The following is an 11663-nucleotide window of genomic DNA, read 5'->3' on the forward strand; positions in this document are numbered from 1 at the left end:
GTTTGTATTCAATGCCTACTTGCATTTACAGACAGAAAATTTGTGTTGCATGTGTGTTAATGTGTCCAAACTTTGTTTTTCCATTGAAACATTAAGAAATATAGAAAAACTGTTACATACAAACAGGGGAGAGTAGGAAAAGGTAGACTCCAACTTCTCTCTCTGAAACAAAATGAAACATACAGACAGTCTGCCTTGAATAAAAACACTATATTGGCGTAAATTTAATTTTTGAGGCCGTCTTAGGGTTACTAATATTTGCACTTATCGTCTTGAAATCCTCTTGGAGAGTGATTCCCAACAAGGGTTAACCTACTTGTACCACAAAGTACCTCTGCTGTTGCCAGAGGGGGTAATTGGAAGGACAACAGAGTAGACCAGTTATTTTGAAAAGTAGAATTTTTGAAAATCAACAAATTAGATTGAACATTGTTGTTGTTGTTGTTCTTTAGTATATTTATTGTCCCAATAAGCAATAAACGACCTAGCTACTAAAGAGTGACTGCACACAACCTGAGAGTCAAAATAGATAGAAGTTTGAGGTTAAACATCCAGTGTCTGCCTCTCCAAGTGGTAGTGGTTCGATTGCAAACTTGACCAAACCCACTGAAGAAAGACATTTTAAAATGACTGCAACTATATCCACTTTTATATAATTAATTGTATTAATACACACATTTCAAAATCAGTTGAAATGAACACATTTGGAATACAGCAGGTTGGTGTTAAGTGGATAGGAGAAACCAATGAGGGAGTTATATTGTATATACTTAGTTACTACTGTTTAAACCTACAGTATTAGGCTAAACTACAGTATAACCTCTTCTCCTTTTATAAACAGGTCTTGTGAAGGGCAAATTATTAAACAAGACTAAAAGTCTACAGTCAAGTTATCAGCTCTGTGAGGCTATGCACAGATAAATACTAACAACAGCATGCTAACATGCTCACAATGACAATGTGGACACACTTGTGCTACGCAGGTGTAATATTTACCATGTTCAGTATCTTAGCTTAGCGTGTTAGTGCTAAACACAATGTACAACTGAGATTGACAGGAATGTTGTTTTGCAGTATTTGGTCATAAACCAAAGTATTGGACACACTAAAACTTTGACTTGATAGCGGCACTACATGAAAAGTCAGGAGAAAGTCAAAGTCATTACGATTTATCCTCTGGGGACCATGAATGTCTGTACAAAATGTCATGTTAATCCAGTCGTTGTTGAGATATTTCAGGCTTCATACTTCATTGACATTTAAAGGACTCAAATGTTTGACTGTTTGACAGCATGAACATATTTCCATATATAATAAGTTTTGATTGGATTTTTCTATCAGTTAGAAATAAATCCTGTGGGGTTTTCTTTTTTTAATTAAATTTTTAATATGAACATTTGTCAAACCAGAAGTGACCTACACATACATCATACAGGAGCTTACATGCAATATATGTTCTCTAAATTGACCCCCTGTAATACAACAAGAGTCATTTCTCAGGAATAAATTAGCTTATCAGTCTGCTCCAATTACAAGTTCAATTGCTAGGCATGTTCATTACCTCAGGTCAGTGTAATCTCCTGTCATCACCCTGGGAATTTAGTGCAGGGTATTGCAGCGAGCAGGATATTTGGTCACAGTGATTAACAACAATGTAATTAAAATATGACTGTGCAAGTGCATGAGAGGATGATTGCACATACAGCTTGTACTCTGTTCTCTATTTTCAGATTAACAGAGGCCCCCGAAAAAGCACTTGAATGACATCTTTATTTATCTTTGTCATTCAAACAAACAAAACTTGAGACACTGGATTACAGGAGAGCCTTGGATTTATATAAGGCTCTAAGCTAGACCTTATACAGGCCTACTCCACCTTCATTTTCTTTATTCACTGCGTAAATGTGGTTACCAAGAAACGACGTGTTGCTATGGGTGTGTGGGTGTATAGCGGCAAACGGGACCTATGCTGAAAAGATATTCAGCCCTGAGAAAAATAACAGAAGTGAAAAACTTAAAGGTATGTCAATGACAGGGAGCAAGAGCCGGAGAGGAATGTTGTGAATCACAAAACACAAACTGATTGTGAAACAGATATTTGGGCTGTGACGTGTAGCAGGACAACAAATGCTGAGGCATTTTTTTTTAGACAAAACAGCTCACTACGGATTCACCAGGCAGTCTGCAGAACACAGATACTTGCCCCAAAGGTAGGTCACATCTTCATAAAGAGTCATTCTGAAGAGTAAAAGTAACAATACAACTATATACAAAAGTCCTGCATTCAAATTATTATAATATTAAATATTATAAACAATAATCTTGTTTTAGGTTTCTGGAGACACCGAGTACTATTTCACACATACTTAACATGATTTTATTTGCTTGATACTTCATGACTGTTGCTTATTAATTAAAACCCTGTGTATTCACTGGTGAATATTAGGAGCATGTTTTATTTACAAAAACAACTTTAGTCATATATCATGTAGGGCCAAACTAGATTTATTTCTTAAATCATTCTGTTTTGTATTTATGTGAATAAATAGTGAAACAATATTTTTTTCAACCTGGAACTGTTCTATACTAATATTTTGAGTGATTATCACTAAAGATTTATAAATTTCTATTGGCACTTCTGTACCTGGCAGATTTACACTGCCAAATGGACTAAAGGGAAAGTCAGACTTATTGCTGGGTTAGTGAAAAAAGAAGCATGCATGGGGTTTAAAATGTGCTAAGCAAGGACAAAATCAATGTATAAAAAGTGAAATGAACCTGGACTCCAGATTAAACGGGATTTTGAAGTGATGACATGTTTCAGTTTCAGAAAATGACACATTACTTCTGTGTGTGTCCCAGCTGTAAAACATGTTTTGACTTTTTTTACATTACTACTCCTCCCAAATCTCAAATATGTCTATTAGGATCTGTTTTACTGGCGTTTTATAACTTTTGTTAAAAGTTTGACCTGAGGTTTAACTGACCCCAAACATGCGGATGTCACTATGTAATGGCTTTTGACAAACAAAGGAAATTTGTTTGTTTAGGCACATATATCCCTATAAAAGGAATATTTCCCTATTTTGGTGTGATAATTCCATTTCTATTTTTTGGTAACCTTCATCAAACATGTAAGCTTAGTTAGTGGCACAGGGAAGAGTTACCACTTCAATACTGTTTGGCTTTAATAAGGTCAGAAAAAAAGAAAATTTAAGTATGACCAGCAATTTTTAAATATACATAGTATTTTTTGCATATTTGTCAGAGTTGTATTCTCATATATTCTAAAATAGCATTTGTATTACTCTTTTAGGAAAGCATTTTAATGTTATATTTGGTTAAGGTCTTTACAACCTGCTTATTATAGGCATTTCTAATTTAGCGTTTTATTAACAAACCAATTGTATCCAACAAAAGGCTCCTGGAAAAAGGCTTGTCTATAACCTGTTACCTGTTTTCCAGCTTGTTGATACATACAGGTCTTGTTTGTGTTTTAATGTATTTTTGGAGCTCTATAGATAGAAAACAGGCCTCAATGAGAAGAAACGAACAAACCACAGCTAACAAGTAATTGACCCCTTCCATTCAGAAATCAGCCCAGAATGAATGAATCAGTAAATTGTTTGGGACAATAGACAGCACAGAAGGGGAGAACAAATTCAAGGAAACTGTAATGGTAGTTATGTGAGGGCTGTCACGTGATCAGTATCAAAACGTTGTGTCAATAGAGATGTATTTTGAGCAAGGACAGTGAAGGAAAAGAGTACAAATGGTCCAAGTCGAAGAAAAGAACGATGTACAAATGTGGTTTATTGGCTGATATGAAGCCCATTCAGCACATCTGTTCCTCCCTCACTCTTATCAACCCACTCACTGCTTTTGTTATGCAACTCTCTGCTCTATCTGGAACATATGTCTGCATGATATACATTAAAATTAGCACTTGAGCTAACGCCACATGTAAATGCATCCATATATCAGGTCCACCGCCTTTGTCTTTTGCCCGATTTGATCTGTGCTTGACCTTTTTCATGAAAATGAGGTTGCGAGTTAATCGAGACACACGGAGAGAAACAGGGAGAGAAAAGGTGGAGAGGGACTCTCAATGAATGATCTGCTTCTAGGAGGTCTCTCATGATGTAACACATCTACATCATGTCACCATGGCAACCCCGCATCAGCACCAACTTGCTGTGGCGAGAAAGAGTCGGCATCTGTGCTGGTATGTCACGGTACAGTACTCTGGGAGAAAAAGTATCTTTGTGTGTCCACAGCAAACATAAAAAGACATTTTGGTACAAATTACTTGATAATAAGAATACAAATTGCATATACAATTATTTAATTATAAATATTAAATGTGAAATAAATACATTCCAAAATTAATCAGGACTGTTCACAGGCTTTTCTTGTATTTAAAGTTGAGCATGATGCGTATTTTTAAAAACTGCATGTTAAATGTAATAACCTTGAGCAAAGACACACACTCAGTCACATGCAGTATAATAAAGCCTCTCATGGCAGACTCCATCCTCAATAGAAATATCTTGCCTATTTACAGAGTTATTGTCCCCATGTTCTCTTGTGAGTCTAAGTATAATCCAGGGACCTTGGGGAGACAGAGAACATGGAACACAACTAAAGAGCTCTAGTGAAAAACTTCTGCCCCCTGTTCTGTGCCCTGGCTGCTAAAAATAAACTGGATATTGAAAAACGAAGAGAAAAGGTACAAGGCTACTGGCTTACAAAGCCAAACCAAGAGAAGTGATTGATAAAGGTGGGAGGTGAGGAGCAGGAGTGTGGATAGAGCTGTGTGTGTGGGTGTTTGTATGGTTTCATATTCACAGGTTGCGTCTGTCTGTTGACGGAGCTGACTTCAAATCAGACAGAGTGACAGTGTTTGTGTGTGTGAGCTGAGCAGCAGATAACATGCACGTTAAAATAGCTCAAAAAAAATGGTAGACATTATGATTACACATGGGAACATTTGTTCATAGTTGCCATTAAAATGTTATTTTCTGAGTCTTTGTGGTGCTCCTGATATATTTAGAAACATAATTTGAGGCCCAAACTAGTGAATCTTACATTTTCTACACCTCTTATTTTGTTCCTGGGTCATGAGGAGACTGTCCCAGCATGCATTGTTAAGCCTTAAGATTCAGAGCAGGTTGGGAACCTCACAAGTGATCACTGATATGATGATAAATTACAGGGGTCGCAAGGGAAGGAAAGCAATTTAAAAAAAATTCCTGATGTACAAAGTTATGCTTATTTTTTTCATGATTTCCTTTAGTCTTTGCCTTTTTTATTATAAATTACAGGATACTTCAGGACCAAAATAAAGGGAAAACTCCCTCTTTGGTTGAACTGGTTGCTCGAAGAGATTTCATCATTTTAAGGGGTTACAAGTCAAAAAGGTTGCGAACCACTGACCGAGAGTTACAAATTGACCTAACACAGATGTCTCCAGAGTGTTGGGGGAGCACTCAGAGGTCCACCTGCTGTTTAAGCATATGTTTTAAAAAAATAGTTCTCATTGCCAAACAGATCCTGTCATAATAATTTTGGACATATGGAAAAAGACAGAAAAGCTGGGACGTCATGGTGGCCAAGGGTCCAAGACGTGTACCATGTAACTGCAACTGGATCTCTGTTCCATGTCATCCCCAAATCTCTCTTTTCCTGTCCACTTCTCTGCTTTGAACTACAAGAAATAAAGACAAAATACCCCGCCCTCCCCACCCCCCAACCAAAAATAAAAACAAACAAAAAAACAGAGAAGGAAAATAACACTTGAATGATTTTTCATGGTACATACATACATGAACTTTCAGTCAGTCCTTATGTGTGTTGCACACTGTAGTTAATTATGTAGTATTGATACTGATATTTGATTAGATTTAAAAAAAAAAAAATTATACATAAAAATCAAGTGGTTAAAACTTATAACATATAACAGCATATCCCCATTAAAAACCAAAATGGCAAAAAAAATCTAGATATTAATCTAAGAAGTATAGTACAGTTTCCATTCACTGTCAGTGCAGCAGACTGTATCATGACATGAATTAATCCTTGTGGCGTAGGCTATCTTCTACATTAGTAAGGAGATTTCCATTTTTATAAAAACAAATCCTAATTTTGTGTATGGATCCTTGTCTTGAAATCTAATTTTTGTGTTAGTTTCTTTATCCCAGATAAACATAATTACGGGAGAAACACTGCAACAGATGCAGTGAGCAGTATTTCAGACGTCTGGCTGAAGCTAATTTGAAGCCACCGATTCAAGATACAAACTACAGATCAGATTGTGTAGAAATGTAAAGCAAGTGTTCGTGTGTATATCTGTACATGTATGTGATCATCTCTTTTAGTACGCGATTATTCAGATTTTACACACTAATGTCCATCTTTCAGCTCCCCAGTTGTCCCTTTCTACCTCCCCACGTCCCTAAATTTCAATCTTTTTTTTTTTGCTCTTTACTCCACATCCTCTCTCTCTCTCGCTCGCTCCCGCTTCGATGCAGGAGTGGGAGGTGTTGCTAGGCGACAGATTAGCTCCTTCCTTTCAAGAAGCAGAGCGCAGACCATGACTCTCTGTGTGTAAAAATAAACAGAAAAAAGAAAAGACAGTCTTAGAGGGGAAAAAAGGACAAGTATCCTTCACCTCTGGCAAGAGAACCACACTTTTTGTTTACCCTCAAATTACCCCCCTCAGCCTTTTTTACCTCCTCATCTCCTGCACCCTTCAACCTGAAGTGGTCCAAAGATAATTCACTCATTTACAGCCCCCATTTAGATTAGAGATAAACACAATCTGTCTCTCATCATCTGCAAAAACATTTTATCTGTAATAAACCTTCATAACCCACACTATGATGTGTATGCTGTTGCACAGACTGATGATCTATCCTCTCTGTTCCCTGTGATGTGATGACTAAGGTTGTGGAGGAACATGCTGCTCATCCCTCATTCGCAGTTTCAGTGTGCCAACGACTGAAGCTGTGAAAGTCACACCTGTTGGCGACTGCTACTGAAAAATGTGTACGTGTGTATGTGTGTACAGAAAGATCCAGAATACTCCTGTGCTTTGTACATCTGCTAAGTGTGTGTGTGAAAGAAAATGACAGAGAGTAAGTGTTGGTGAATGAGTGTGTAATTGTGTGAATAACTGAGTGCATAAGCAAGTGAAATGTGACTGAACGAGTGAATTTGAGAGGTTGAGCAAAGTAATCGGTGAGTGAATGAATCTGGGTGAATGAATGAGAAACTGAGTGATTGTGTGATCCATCTAGGCAGATGTGGGTGAGCGACTGAACCACAGAGCAAAATTTAAGTGCGTGAGTAAAATGTGCTTGAATAAGTTATCAAATGACAGTGAGAGGGAGAGCATGTGGGTGAGTGAACAAATCTGGGTGAATGAATAGCAAGTAAATGCACAGATGAGAGAGTGAGTAAATCAGTGAATGTGAGGATAGCAGAGAAAAAGGGTGATGGTGTGAGAAATCTATGTGAATGTGTGAAGGTAGCAATTACAGTTTTTCACAATTGCTAAGACACATTTCTTGAAGCCGTCATCCATTTTCTCGAAACTTTAAACACAAAACCTAATGTTTAAACTATATTCACAAAACCTCTGACTCCTCTGGCAAAATCAAACAATCGCCTCCTCAAAACCATGTGATCTATGCTCAAAATCAAACACTGCTTTCAAAACATAATACAGCCAGTCAATATGTAAAACACTACAGAACATTCTTTAGACACTACATCAGAAAATTGAGAATACAGTGTCCAGGGCATGTAGTACAGAAAATGTTTTTTGCGTATAGGAAACACATTTTCCAATTTAAAAGTATAGTAATCACTACTTAGTACAGTAAATATATGGTATACTGTAAGTACTGCAAGTTATACAGTATTGAATATCTGTATATTCAGCACTTCCATAAAAATACAATACTGTAAGCCCAAAGAACAAAGAAAACTCTAAATAAAAAGCTTATTACATTCAAAAATGTTGAGCAGCCGCAAAATCAAAGACAGTGAGAGATTCATTGTTCTGGGTCCGGCCAGAGGACATCATTCACATCACATGCCGTTGCATGTTCCTTTTTTTGCCAAGCAAAGGAGGAAAACCCTCGGGTGTGCTGGATGCTGCCTTACTGTAACAACACTCCACACCCATCTCACCACAGGACTGTAAGAGATTTTCCCTAGTAAATGAAATTTGATCATAGACCTTCCACCACCAGGACGAGAAAAATTCCTTTATTGGACTGAAGAATGGGCTCTATGGTTGAAGGTAAACATTTATAAATCACTGGTTGCTGGTTGATGTTGAACCACTTGCTTAGCAGGAAAACTACAGTGAAAGCTGACATTGTCCCATAGACAGGATGTACTGCCTGCTGATGATCTTGCTGCTCACGCTCAAACACAAAATCCCAAACACCACCCAGAAACAATGTTCAGTGTTATATGGCCCCAAGGTTGAGTGGAAGTAGAGAACCTGCCCCTTACTTATAGCTTAGTCAAAGTGTGACATTTCCACTACGCTGGCCAGGGACTTGACCACATATTGGTTTGATCACATTATCAGAAACAAGTGTGCAGAATTATGAGTTGTTGTGTGTAAAAGATGACAGCTGTGTTGTAGTTGTATTTAACTTTTGTCTCATTCATTTACCATTTTGCAACACAAGTGCATCACATGCAAAATGTGTTTTATTGAGTAACAGTGAATGTGAGGATAAGAGAGATAAAATAATGTACGCAAGTGAAGTAATGCAAGCGAGTGAATTAATGAGTGGGTGAAAAAGTAAATGTAAGGATGACAGAGGAAGTGACTGCGTGAGATATTGAGTGAGTGAGCAAGCGTAAGAGTGAATGTGTGACAAGTGTCAGTGAGTGAGTGAAAGAGCTAAAGTGATTGATTGAGTAAGCAAGTGAATCTGAGTGAAAGTGAAGGTGTGAGCGAGTGAATCAGTGAGTGAATGGGTTTGTATTGGGGTTGGAGTGTTGGTCGGTCAGCCCACCATTTTGTTTTGTTTCGTCTAACTAAATACCTGCAACACTAATGACATTCCCATGATCCTCAGCTAAACTTTAGTGCTAATAAGCAAATGTTCGCATGCTAACACGCTAAGATTGTGAACATGGTAAAAATAACATCTTCTTAATATCAGCATGTTAGCATTGTGATTGTGAGCATGTTAGCAAAGTAGCTTTACAGAGACGTTAGCATGGCTGTAGACTGTTAGTTTCTTGTTAGCTCACCACGCTAATGCAATAGATTAACTACACTCTTTCTGTCAGAAAAGATTAATAAGATTAATAATTTGCATTTGAAAATAACCAAACCAGACAGCCTCCTTGCCCTTTCAAAATGTACCAGACAAGCCCCTATGAATGAGTGAATGATTGAAAATATTAAATAGTGAGCAAATGACAAAGCAAGGGAGTTATTGAATAAAAAAATAAGTGAGTGACTCAATGAGTGCCCGATTTAATGTGTCTGGATGTGTGAAGAGTAAAGAGGGTTATAAGAGTTAATGAGCCTACACATGAATATTGAGACAAACAGGAGTTTCTGGCACAAAGACGGCCCACTAATTGGATTCATTTGAGTACATTTGCTGTCAGGGAGACGAGGCACTCATCCCTCCGACCCCTTGCTCTTCACCATGCCATGTTCCTCTCTGCCACCCACCTATGATACCAACACAACCCTGTCTCATAATGGCAGGGATTATCATGACAACTGCAACAATAGCAGCGCCTGAGACAAGAGAGCGTGTGGGACACCGGGACAGCTTATGTACCTACGAGACTGCTGGGTGGAAAAAAACAACTTTGAGTGTTTTTGCTCTGGGAGCTCCTGCATAAAGATGTGTGCTATTTTTGTCCAGAGAAAGTCTGTCAGCGCTGTTTTTAAGGGCAATCTTTGAAAACACTACATCTTGAAGAAAGTGATGTGTGCTTAGTCACAAATCCAGAGAAAATGAGATTCACATGTGCAGCAGCAGACTCAGAGTTTGAAACAACAGGGAATCATCTTTTAAAATAAATGCTGACAGCATTGTTTAGCGCGTTAGCATGCTAACATTTGATAATAAGCACTAAACATAAAGTAGCCTACAGCTGAGGCTGATGGGAAGCAATGCCATTTGCGAGTATTTTTTTGTAAAGTATTGTAAAATGTAAAGTTTGTCCTGATGATGGTGCAAGATGAAAACTCACAAGATCACCAAAGTTACTGCAATTCATCTCGAGGAAGACATAAATTTCTATACCAAATTTCATGGTAGTCAATCCAATATTGAGACATTTCACAAATGATGAGTTCCCACATCATGTGGTTCGGTTACATGGCTACATGGCTACATGGCTTCCTGAAATATTTAGGATTGAAAATTGATTGTACTCATGTTTAACAGCAACACAATGTGGTTTCACTTTGTATCAGTGAGTTTCTAATCCCATACAGGTCAGGGCCTCTCAGGTAATCAGAACAAAGGTTCAAAGTTGAAGACTGAGCAAGTTTTTTCTGAGCGGACTCCCAGGTTACAGCCTTCTTCTTGGGGTCAGAACAGCAAATATTGTTGACTGGTCTCATCTAAAAATCTATTTATTATTTTTTATAGATGTTTCCTTGCCCCGATATGTTCTTGTTCATCTTAATTTTTGCTTGTGTTTGATTCAAATATTCATTCAAATGCTTATTGTCTTTTTTTGTATCTGTGAAGCACTTTGTAGCCCTTGTTTTGAGAAGTGCTATTCAAATAAAGTTGTACTTTTTATTCAACAGCCTGTAAACTCCACAGTGGTCATGACCTATGAAGGTTTTTTATTTTATTTTAATTACTTCATAAAGGTCAGAACTGGACCATAACAGAACCAGGCTGGAATGGTAATCTTCCTGGCACTAGGATTGTGTCCAATACCAAAATGAATCAAATAAAGGTAAGTGTTAATTCATTTGGATTTGGTAATGGTGTGCAGAGATTTCTTACATAAAGTGAACAATATTTTTTTTTCAGCTTTAATGCCCATTAGAAATACGTATGTGTATAAATCAAGAGCTGAAAAATCATTTGAGAGCAACACAGTGGGAAAGCAAGAACACCATCACCCAGCACATACAGTATGATTAAGAGTCTGAAAGTTAGGGGACAAAGACATTTATAAATCAGAAAAAAAAGATTTGGTAAATGGTCAGTAATAATGATTATGTGGTTTTGTAAATTTAAAAATATCATGTACAATTGCAGGCATGGTACTGTAAGTATAAAGAGAGTTGGAATCTAAATAATTCACTATCAAATTAATTTGTGGTTGATGGCGACCGACTACAAGGTCAAACATAGGATGAAAGTAATTTTGTAGTCAGTCATCTAAAATAAGACTTTTCTGTAGTTAAAGATTATTGTCTGTCATTTATTACTCCAACAATGGTCAACATGAGGTAACAGACCTATGAGCTAGTTAATGATGCAGCAGACAATCAATTTGATGTTATTTGTTTTCGTTTTTTTTTTTTTTTTTTACAAGAAACAAGAATGCTGGAGTAGTTATGGTGAAGATTCTTGAATTTTAGGATTGCTGATGAAACCATGACGCAGAGGACCATATTTGCTATGTTACAACACAGAGGACAA

The sequence above is a fragment of the Micropterus salmoides genome, unplaced genomic scaffold, assembly GCF_014851395.1.
Source record: "Micropterus salmoides isolate LMB-PRFRI ecotype aquatic unplaced genomic scaffold, ASM1485139v1 Ms_hic_scaffold_5, whole genome shotgun sequence".
NCBI lineage: Eukaryota > Metazoa > Chordata > Actinopteri > Centrarchiformes > Centrarchidae > Micropterus > Micropterus salmoides.